Here is a 10376-nt window from a genome sequence, read left to right as displayed (position 1 = left end):
AAATTGAAACCTAATTTTAAAAAAAACCCAAAAAACGCCAAATTTGTCGCCAAGTTGCCGACAAACTTGGCGACCAAAATACTGGCGATATATTGCCTAGTGTCCGCCAGATTATACAAATTATAACACCACTTGAGTTTACATCGAAATTAGCAATGATTCCCCCCCCCCCCAAAAAGGGGCAAAAGACTCCTTTAGAAACACCCGAATGCAACCAAAAGAGGAGGTGCACAACTAGATCCCACTAGGAGTCTACGTACCAAATTTAAACTTTCTAGAACATACCGTTCTTGAGCTATGCGACATACGTACATACGTACATACAGACGTCACGTGAAAACTCGTTGTAATTAACTCGGGAATCGTCAAAATGGATATTTCGCGTGTCTTAGACACTTATCCACACGTGGTCGACTCGAAAAAAAAAATCAACATTCATTCGGGGGAGAGTAAAATGGAAATTAAGGTCGATTTTTGAGTGAAAATTTTTTTCGCGAATACAATACTTCATTTTTTGTAAAAGGAAGTAAAAATGGATTGTACTATCTTTGGACCTGCTGCGATGACTTGTGGAGAAAAAAACAAAGATTTGCAATAAGCAATTACGCAAGCCAATTTTCACAGTGAAACAGGACACTTGGATTGGTATGTATGAAGGAATATGACTAACATATATACAATTTTATAGTTTTATTACAAACTTGTCTTTATCTACTCTTATAGATAATCTTAAAATGATTTATAATTTGATCCAAAATTATTTTCGCTTTCAAAACTAAACGCAAACAGAAGAAACAAATACTCGAAACAAATGAAACATGAAAAGTGGTCTAAAGAACTAACATGTGTTTATTCACAGATAAAGAATAAATATCAATAGTTGCGGCCATCAGATCTATACAAATTGTTATGCGTGACATAGGAACATGCACATTTAAACTGAAACAAATAGTCACTTTATCATTCCCGATGGGAGATATTTTTAGCGTACCAACATGCGTATTTCAAGCACAAAAATTGAAAATGCGCCTCGATAATTTAGTCATGCTTTTTTTTAATGCTTTGTATGTTCAAAAAAAAAAAAAAAAGCATGGAGGAAAATTGGGTGGAAGGAAGAAAGTTAAATTTTAACAATAATGCGTTTATAAATGTTTTTTAAACTCAAAATGTCAATCCTTCTTTCTGAAAGCTTAAAATTGAGAATAGTACATATGTTTTCTTTTATTACCATGTCATCCATAGAATGTTTTTTTTTTTTTTACGGGATTGATCACTAGTTTGGTCTGTTTTTGCGTCTTCCACTCCTTCATAATGAATTTTACTCCTCTAAAAATGTCAATAAGTATTTTCAGGCCTTAAAAAAAAAAAAAAAATAAAATAAAAAAAAAATAAAAAAAAAAAAATAAAAAAAAAAAATAATAATAATAGGCTAACAAAATATGTTGCGATTTCGTTCTGTTTCCAGGACCATGTTAGTCAAGTACCATTATTTCAAAGTTTAAAAAAGTATAAGAAAGCATAAATAATAAAAATTACTTAAATGCTTCTGGCTGGCAAATGTGTAATAGATCATTACTTTTTAGTCGGTTGAAATTGAATGATTGATGTTGCATTGCATATGCTAATTATACTAAATTGTAACGATTCGTAAGATACATATACTATTCACATGCCGTAGGTAAACGACAGTCTCTACAAAAAGAAAAAAAGTTTTCGAGCTATTTAAAGAAACGTGTTTTGATTCCACACAAACACTAATAAAAGAGCGGAATTTGACGTTGTTTTTATGTTTATCGCATTACCTCCAGAAGTGTCCGGATGGGAGGTCCGGGAAGTCCGTGCGACCTCCCAAAATATTTCCTTATTCTGTAAGTTTTGTGATTTGCTAATACCTCATGTCCTTTCTCATTATATGTGAATTGCACACCCGTATTTTATTATTCGTTAAAACTTGTTCCATTCGGAGAACTTCCACCCTGCCAAAAATTTAGGCTCGGAGTGTCCTTAATTATTTTACTTTAGTTATATTGTTTGAACAATGAAACTAAAGCAAAGTAGATGACAAAAATGCAAAAAAAAAAAAAAAAAAAAAAAAAAGAATAAAAATGAAATAAATAAATTAAATAATATTGTAGAGACTTTGTTCACCTGCTCAAGGCAGAATATTCAGCGATATTAACCCGCCTCATAACAAATCCTTTTTTCAATTAGCATCAAATATAACATTTAGGTTTAGATTATTTACTCTTCGAAGGAAAAGTTTTACCCATCAGTTCTTTCATAAATGCGAAAAATATGTTCTCTGGACAGTAGTACGCTCATATATTTGATGGATGGATGGGCATTTGTTTTCTCGAAGTGAGACTGGGACTCATAATTGAAGTGCAACATCGAATCATTTGGGCACAAGTGTCCTCCATCAATCATTGTCACAATCGTATTACATAATTCACGACACTCAATCTGTTTGAGCTTGTATTAAGTAATGGAGGCGAACTACTTTTTCGGGGAGATTGCATTTTCATTTTCATTTCCCGGTTTATATTAGAACGTACTTTGAATCACTGTTTTGGATAAGGGAAATAGTCCTGAATTTTGTGAGCAGTTTGCAAGAAGTTATGTTTTCTAATAGCACAGTTGGACCGAATCACTTTTTTGGTCTGCAATTTATTTGAGGATGTGAAATTTTAATGTTTGCACTTTTTGTTTGAAATCTAATGATATTTTAAATAATTCAAACACGCACGTGCACCACACACAAAACCAAACTGAAAAAAAAAAGAAAGAAAGAAAAATAAATACTAAATAAATAAAATGCAATGAAATTAATAAAAAGCTCATTTGAATTTCGACATCTTGAATTCAAATTATATTTCTCGCAATCACCAATCGCGATAGGTTGTGTTTCTTGTTTCTACAAATTAACTGGAATGGAAATAGAGAAGATATTCGCACCCGTCATATTATGACTGGTGATATTCTAGATTAGGTGATCCGAGGTTTTACATGAAAATAAAAATGATCATTAGGATGCGGTAATAAAGATCTGGTTATTATGCGCCCTTTTTCTCATCAAAAAGATTAAATTTGCAGTGTATATCTTTATGTTATTTTTATGTTTTATCAGTCTGAAATGATAGGGTATTGATTGAATGATTAGTAATGTGAACTGAAAATTTTGTATTCTGATGAAATTTTGCTTTTTAAGTTCTTATATACATTAATGTTTTTCGTGAAAAATCGAAATTTTACAAAGCCCTTTTTAAAAGTGAATCTGCTTAAGAATGAACGTAACTTTGTCCTCCCAATGAATATTAAAACAGCTAGCTAGTTTTATACTCTTCTCGTCATGGTAATGAAAAATCAGAACAATATCAACTTTGATCAAGTGAGCGATTCGCGATTGCTCAAAAATTAAAGAAAAACGAGCTGATGTGTGCATCACATGACTTTCTTTTACACCAATTTAAAGTTATTTCTTCATTATTGGCAATTTTAATGTGATTCAATAGTTAACTCTCTAAATGTCACCAACAATGGTCAAATTGAAACCAGATTTAAAAAAAAAAATCGTCAAATTTGTCACTAAGTTGGTGACAAAACTTGGTGACCAAAAGCTTGGCGGTATATTGCCAAGTGTTTGCATAAATTATAACACCACTTGAGTTTACATTGAAATTAACATTGATTTCCCCCCAAAATGGTGTAAAAGACACCTTTTGGAACATCCGAATGCAACCAAAAAGAGAGGTGCTCAACTAGACCCCACTAGGAATCTACGTACCGATTTTCAACTTTCTATTACATGCCGTTCTTGAATTATGCGACATACATATGTACATGCGCACATACACACATCCGCACATACGTATATACGCACATACATACATACGTAAATACGGAAGTCACGAGAAAAGTCGTTGTAATTAACTCGGGGAATGTCAAAATGGATATTTCGGGTGTCTATACGTTCTTAGGCACTTATCCGCGTGTGGTCAGTTTGAAAAAAAAAAAAAAAAAAAAAATCAACATTAATTCGGGGGTGAGCAAAATGGAAATTAAGGCCGAATTTTGAGTGAAAATGTTTTCGCGAATACAATGCTTCCTTTTTTTGTAAAAGGAAGTAAAAAGAAAGAAATCTAAAACAAACTAATCTACCTCGAAAGGGCGATTACAGTATGCGCAGACATCCTCTCTATAATGAAGCATCGGTCCTAGTCGTACAAACTTCGTAAACGTATGCTTTGAAGAGGATGATTATAAATCTGTGTACTATATGGTGTTCTTCCCCCTTTATTTAAGTCACATTGAACACGCATTGGACCTTCTCGGCAGCGCAACATTCATCTCCTCCTTCTGTTCGAGAACTTTAGAGACCATAAATTGATATTTACCCCGAGACGTTTATAATTTGGTCCTTACTGTCTGACCATCGATCTCGTGGAAAGGCTAGTGTCCGGTTTATAGGCGGAAATGGACGTATCTATTAGTTTACAGGGATGTTAGTTAGTTTGTTTCAGATGTGCACTTTTGCCTCTCTATTATTTAACCTTTGTTTTGTAAAACTGGAAATTTTGCTCACAGCAACATTTTTAAATCTAAAGTATATTCGAGCTATATTCTCACGGCAAAAATTGATTTATTTATTCACAACGTAGTTTTGAGTTTATCATTTTGCTTTTACGTTCCTGAACGAAATGAAAATATTTATTTTCTTTTTGCTGTTTCCATGGTAACTATTTTTGTTTCTCCTTATTTTATTTTTGAGAATGCAATAAATGAATAAGGCGCTAGTGACATTATAAAACGCGTGCATCAAAATCTCATCGTTATTTTCCCTTCCCCCCTGCTAGATTCGTTCAGATGGAATCCTCTTTGCTTGGCAGATTGCCAAATTACATAAAATCTGTGGTCAAACAGTAGCTTGTTTAGACGTTATACTGACTGCAATGTAAAATGGAAAGCACATGCAGATGTAAACATGAACCTACATAAGATATTCAAACATACACTTGACATATATTCTTCATTTGGTCCAGGAAGCATGCGTCTTTTTTTCATTATTTGATAATGTGTTGGACATAGTTTTTTTTATTGTTTTGGCAATATGATATTTTTTAACGAAGCAAAGTACCTCAGAGCCAGACTAACGTAAGTCACGTAATTACTACTATACAGGAGAGCAAAAAAACGAACGCTTGGTGCATACAAAGGATTGGACTCACGCTCTTTTAACTCTGTTAAGTTATTACAAAGGATTTTTTTTTAAAGATTACGTTCACATGGTTCGATGCGGAATTCGCAACTCCAATAAACTATAGGGGGCGCTACAGCCACTGTCTGATGGCGGATGAAAACGGTGAAACAAATGCCATAACTTATTACTTGCTTTGACGCTTTGTGAATGACAGTAATTTTTCATCGTGTTTTTGGGAAGCTTTCTCTTCTATTCTTCTGAAATTACCTTACACCACAAACTGTCTGAAGCCTGTATTTTACCCTAAAGAAAACACGTGGAATGGAATGTTTTACTTTTTTCGGAAGTATTGTTAAGCACCGCAAGGTAGCGTATTTGAGCTCTGGAAATGCGAATGGGATTCTACATACAATGCACTAATAAACGAAGAATCGCACTTTTTGGACTTACGTCACTCTGGCTCAAAGGTACTGGCATTACGCAAATCATATTTTTTTCTTTTTCAAATAAAATTTCGAATTTAGTAGGTTTCTTGACATTAAAGTCGTATTTCGTTTTTGAATGCATTGTTATTAATGCATATATCGATTTTATTTTCAAATACGAGAAATTATAATAAAGATGAGTGTTTCCGCAAACATTACTTAAATTGATGAAAGACGTTAAAATAATGTTTACTGTAATCTGTTAAAAAAGAAGCAATTACGTAAGAATTTCTTCCATTATGTATTAAAAACAATAAAAATACCTTGATTTCTTTTACGAGTAGTTATACGCACAAGAAGTGTTAAGTAGGCAAACTAAAAAAATGAAACAAAGAATATCGTCACCTCAGAGCAACAGTAAGATATCTTAGTGACTTTTCTGGGATTAGATATCTCTTACTATTGCTCTGTGGCGACGATATATATGTGTATGTATGTTCCTTATACAAATCCAGTTTTCGTCGGATCTGGACCAAATTTGGCAGGGAGGTTTTTGGGCACCCGAGAAGGAACGTAAAAGATCCAAACCGTTTGAATTTTAATTCTAGGACTGAAAAATGGCCAAAAATGACTCTTTCTCCCCAAAATAATAATCCAATTTTCTTGATTCAAGTCCCATTCGAAAGACCGCAAAAAATACCCCTGAAATTGATTTACTTCCTTCGAATTTTTAAAAAAGCAAAAAAGTTAAAAGCATTTTTAAGCCTAATGGAACATGAAAATCAAATCGGAAATTTATCATTTGCCAACAAGCTCAGTTTAAATTAGCGTGAACAAAGATATGTTGCCATTCTTTTTTCCCTCGACTGTGATAAAATAAAAATAATGATTTTGCTTTGAGGTAAAATTTTACCTTTTTTCTACTTCCAGCAGAAGATAATCAAGGATTTTAGTTGTATGAGCAGAGAGTTGCGTTTAATTTAGTCGGGACTTTCAGATTTGCCGTTAATGAAACTTAAGAGTCATTATTTTGACGGCAAATTTTACATTATTTTTGTTTTTATTTCGCTAATTGAACCCTGATTCTTGAGTACGCGTCACTTGACATAACTTTTATTTTCGAGGGGGACCATGCAAAGCCGGGCGACGCAGCTAGTTGAAAATAAAATAATATAATTTCTTGCTCACTGAACTTGCACTAAAGCGTATATAATCGTATATGCTAAAATTAATGTGTAACAACTACCCTTTTCTCGTTTCATCCTTGAATAAATTCTCCAGAAATCCAAACCATCAATTCAATATCATGGACCAATTTCTAAAATATGTTTGTAAGCTTATTTTGGACACTAGTTTCAGTATCAGATACCATGCCCTGATAAATGCTTTGTTCCGACTTTAAAATGGAAAATCCAATCGTGTCTCAAGCTACTAAAGCGATTAATTCTGCATTCATGTCCGTTCAGAAACATTATCCAGATTGAGATCTGTGTTGTTGTACACTTTTGTTTGGTTTCAAACCATCCTGGTATTATTCTGGATCTTATCGTGCATTTGGATTACAAAAGAGTGAATAGAAACTTTTCAGCCCAATAAATTTTAATTTTTACTCGTTTGGTGCAACCCGATAGTGAAGTATGAAAGATTTGGAAAATTGTTCTGAGAAGTGGAACGGTAAGGGTTTTCTACGCAGTTCCTCTTGAGGTTTGGGGTTTATACAGGGTGTTCCGTTTTAACCTGCAAGGCCTCTATTTTCGCAACCGTTAGTCTTACGTGCATACTTCCAATTGCAAAAATATTCAAAATCAGATGCAAGGTTAAGATATTGAAAGTTTGAAGCAAAAATAAAAATGAGTCAAAAATTAAAAAAATTAATTTGAATTTTGACATCTTGAATTCAAATTATGTTTTTCGCAATCACGAGTGTGTGTATGTAGGCGTGTGTGTTTATGTGGAGGGTGTATGCGTGTTTGTGTGTAGGGGGTATGTGTTTGTGTGTGTAGGCATGTGTGTTTGTGTCTGTGTGCTGTCATAAGTGTGTGGGTAGGTGTGTGTATGAATGTGTGTGCGTGGGGGCGGGGTATGTGTATGTGTGTGTAGGCATATGTGTTTGTGTCTGTGTGCAGGCATGAATGTGTGGGTAGTTGTGTGTAGGTGTATGTGTTTGTGTGTGTGTGTGTGCGTGTGTAGTTGTGTATGTATGCGCGTGTGTGTAGGACATGGATGCAACCTGGAGACGGCTTTCGCTATAGGAGCAGCATCGTGAAGAGCCGGTCGACGGTGACAGGGTGCAGAGGGTGGCGGTGGGAAAATAAAATGATAGGACATCACAAAACAGTCAAATGAGAACAATAAGCAATCGTGATTGCCCAAAAAATAAACTTTTTATACTGGCCCCAGGTCCTATAACTTATATTTAAAGCAATAATCTCCATTAAAATCTATAACTGGCACAAAAAATTTGACATTTGTGCGACCAAAACTCAAGGAGATATTCCAGTTTAAAGTTTTAAGGGACCATACAGAAGATGAGATTGGAACTTATCGCCCTTTCAGAAGAATGACAGGTTGTCAAAGTAAAAAACAAAGTATTTATATTTTTCAACAATAAACGCAAATGTTATGCCGCGACACCGAAAAACACACTGAAAAACCTCGAACAATTTGAAAAACCACACTCTATGCACACATATAATTTTAAACACTTGTTAACTGCTATATTTTCCTCCAAAAGGTGTTATTGATGACGAGTGGAAAGGGATGTAAGTCACAAAACGCTGCGTTTCATATCTCGGTGAATATTGGTCGTACTAATTTCAAGCTTTTTGTGCTGGAATTATTTTAAAATTGAAAATATTTCCCTAAATATGAGTTAGAGGACCTGGGGCCCGTATAAAAAGTTAATTTTTTTTTTAAATTTTCTGACTCATTTTTATTTTTCTTTCAAACTTTCAATGTCTGAACTCCGCATCTGATTTTGAACATTTTTGCAATTTGAAGTATGCATCTAACCCCAACGGTTGCGAAAATAAAGGTTAAAACGGAACACCCTGTATAATGTTTAAGGTCGAGGTATGCAACTGAGGATTCTCTTGAACTTCGTAACACCTTCAAGGCTTGAATACGCTGAAGTTGGTCACAAAGCAAGTTAAGAGTTTACTTTTGCGAACACGTGTCATTATTTGACAGGATTTGAAGCTAATAAGAAAGGGTATCGATTTCGATTCCGAGTCACAACTGACTACAACTGTATTTATGTCGAGGACTGCATACTAAGTGCCTTGCCTCCATTATTTTTTATACCGATAGATGGCAGCACCATCACCGGATTGAACAGTTAATGAGAATTTAGAACTAGACCAGGAGCTAATAGCTACCTGGTGCTAGCACCCCCAGAGGTATCGTTTCACTTGGAGGACATTGAGCCCACGAGCATATTTAACGTCGCCCAGTCCCCTTTAATGACGACGGTGGGTTTTCGACCATCGAGGTTTGAACTCAGGACCCTCCGGCCCCGAATCCGACACTCTACTGATCGGGCTACCACGGCCCAAGAAAGGGTTTAGTAATTACGCACAGTGGACAATCCTTAGAAACAGCTACATTAAAAAATTGCAATCAGTGCCACCTCATATCAAACATTACAAGTTGTCCAGTCCAGTTCGGATGTAGCTATTGTCAGACGTAAACTTTTTGTGACCTCACGTCATTGTTACAAACAAGTTTGCCATTGTTTTATTTTCAATTCTGCATCATATTATTTGAATATGAGTATCCACTATTAATTTTGAAATGTTAATTTACTCATTACATTCACGAAAAGCGGGCATTTAGCTGTACTGACGTGGGCAGGTGAAGAGCAGTAACTGCAAAATTTCCATTTTTCAGTTTTTTGCATTTTTGTCATCTATTGTACGTTAGTTTTTTTTTTTTCTTTCCAAAAGCTTGTTTTGTTTTCAATGAAAAACAAGAGCAAAAAAAAAAAAAAAAAAAAAAAAAAAAAAAGAGAAGCGTCAAATTCCAATTGTTAGCACTGCTTCCTATTGTTAGCACTGAATCCAAAACGAGTTTCTGCAAATATTTCGAAAGTTCATTTCCGCAAATACTGCTGTTTACCCGCCCACGTCAGTGTACACTCAACTTATACTTTTTTGTAGTGCTAAAAAATATGTTGATTTTTGGTGAAAATTTGATTAACCATTCATGCCTTCCCTCAAGTAAGAGCCGTTGCCCTACTTTCCCGTATAAACAAAGTTTTATTCCAACAGGTTAAGTCTTCCAAAAGTTTTTTTCGGAGAGAGTAGACAAGGTAGAAGTAGATGACAGACATACAGAGAGGCAAAAAGGTATTTCTTCCTTTAATAAGCTTATTTTAGGATTATTTTTTCTTCAAAGCTCGGTTATGCATTGCATTTCTTTATTTTCGTTTTTATTCCATTTTCTGCGATATTTCTGAAGGACATTAAGAAGGGGTAAATTTGTAAATTTTATAGTACTGGAAAGCCAGTGGAAATAATTGAACCCTGAATCGAGACCTATTCTACGTGAAAGGGGAATTCATTTTTCCAGAGAAGCAGCACCAGAATGGCGTTTCGGCTCCAATTCAGCCTGATATTAAGTCTATTTTCATGTTTTGATTTACTTGCATTGTTTGTTTTTGAATGATTTTCTTTGTTTTTCTGCAAGCAGGCTGACAAATAATTCGTAAGCCATTAGCTATAGCATCTGAAATAATTTATACGGCAATATTTTTT

Source organism: Uloborus diversus, chromosome 1 (genome assembly GCF_026930045.1).
Source record: "Uloborus diversus isolate 005 chromosome 1, Udiv.v.3.1, whole genome shotgun sequence".
NCBI classification, from domain to species: Eukaryota; Metazoa; Arthropoda; class Arachnida; order Araneae; family Uloboridae; genus Uloborus; species Uloborus diversus.
The sequence above is the reverse complement of the archived record's forward strand: the minus strand, read 5'-3'. Positions refer to the sequence as shown.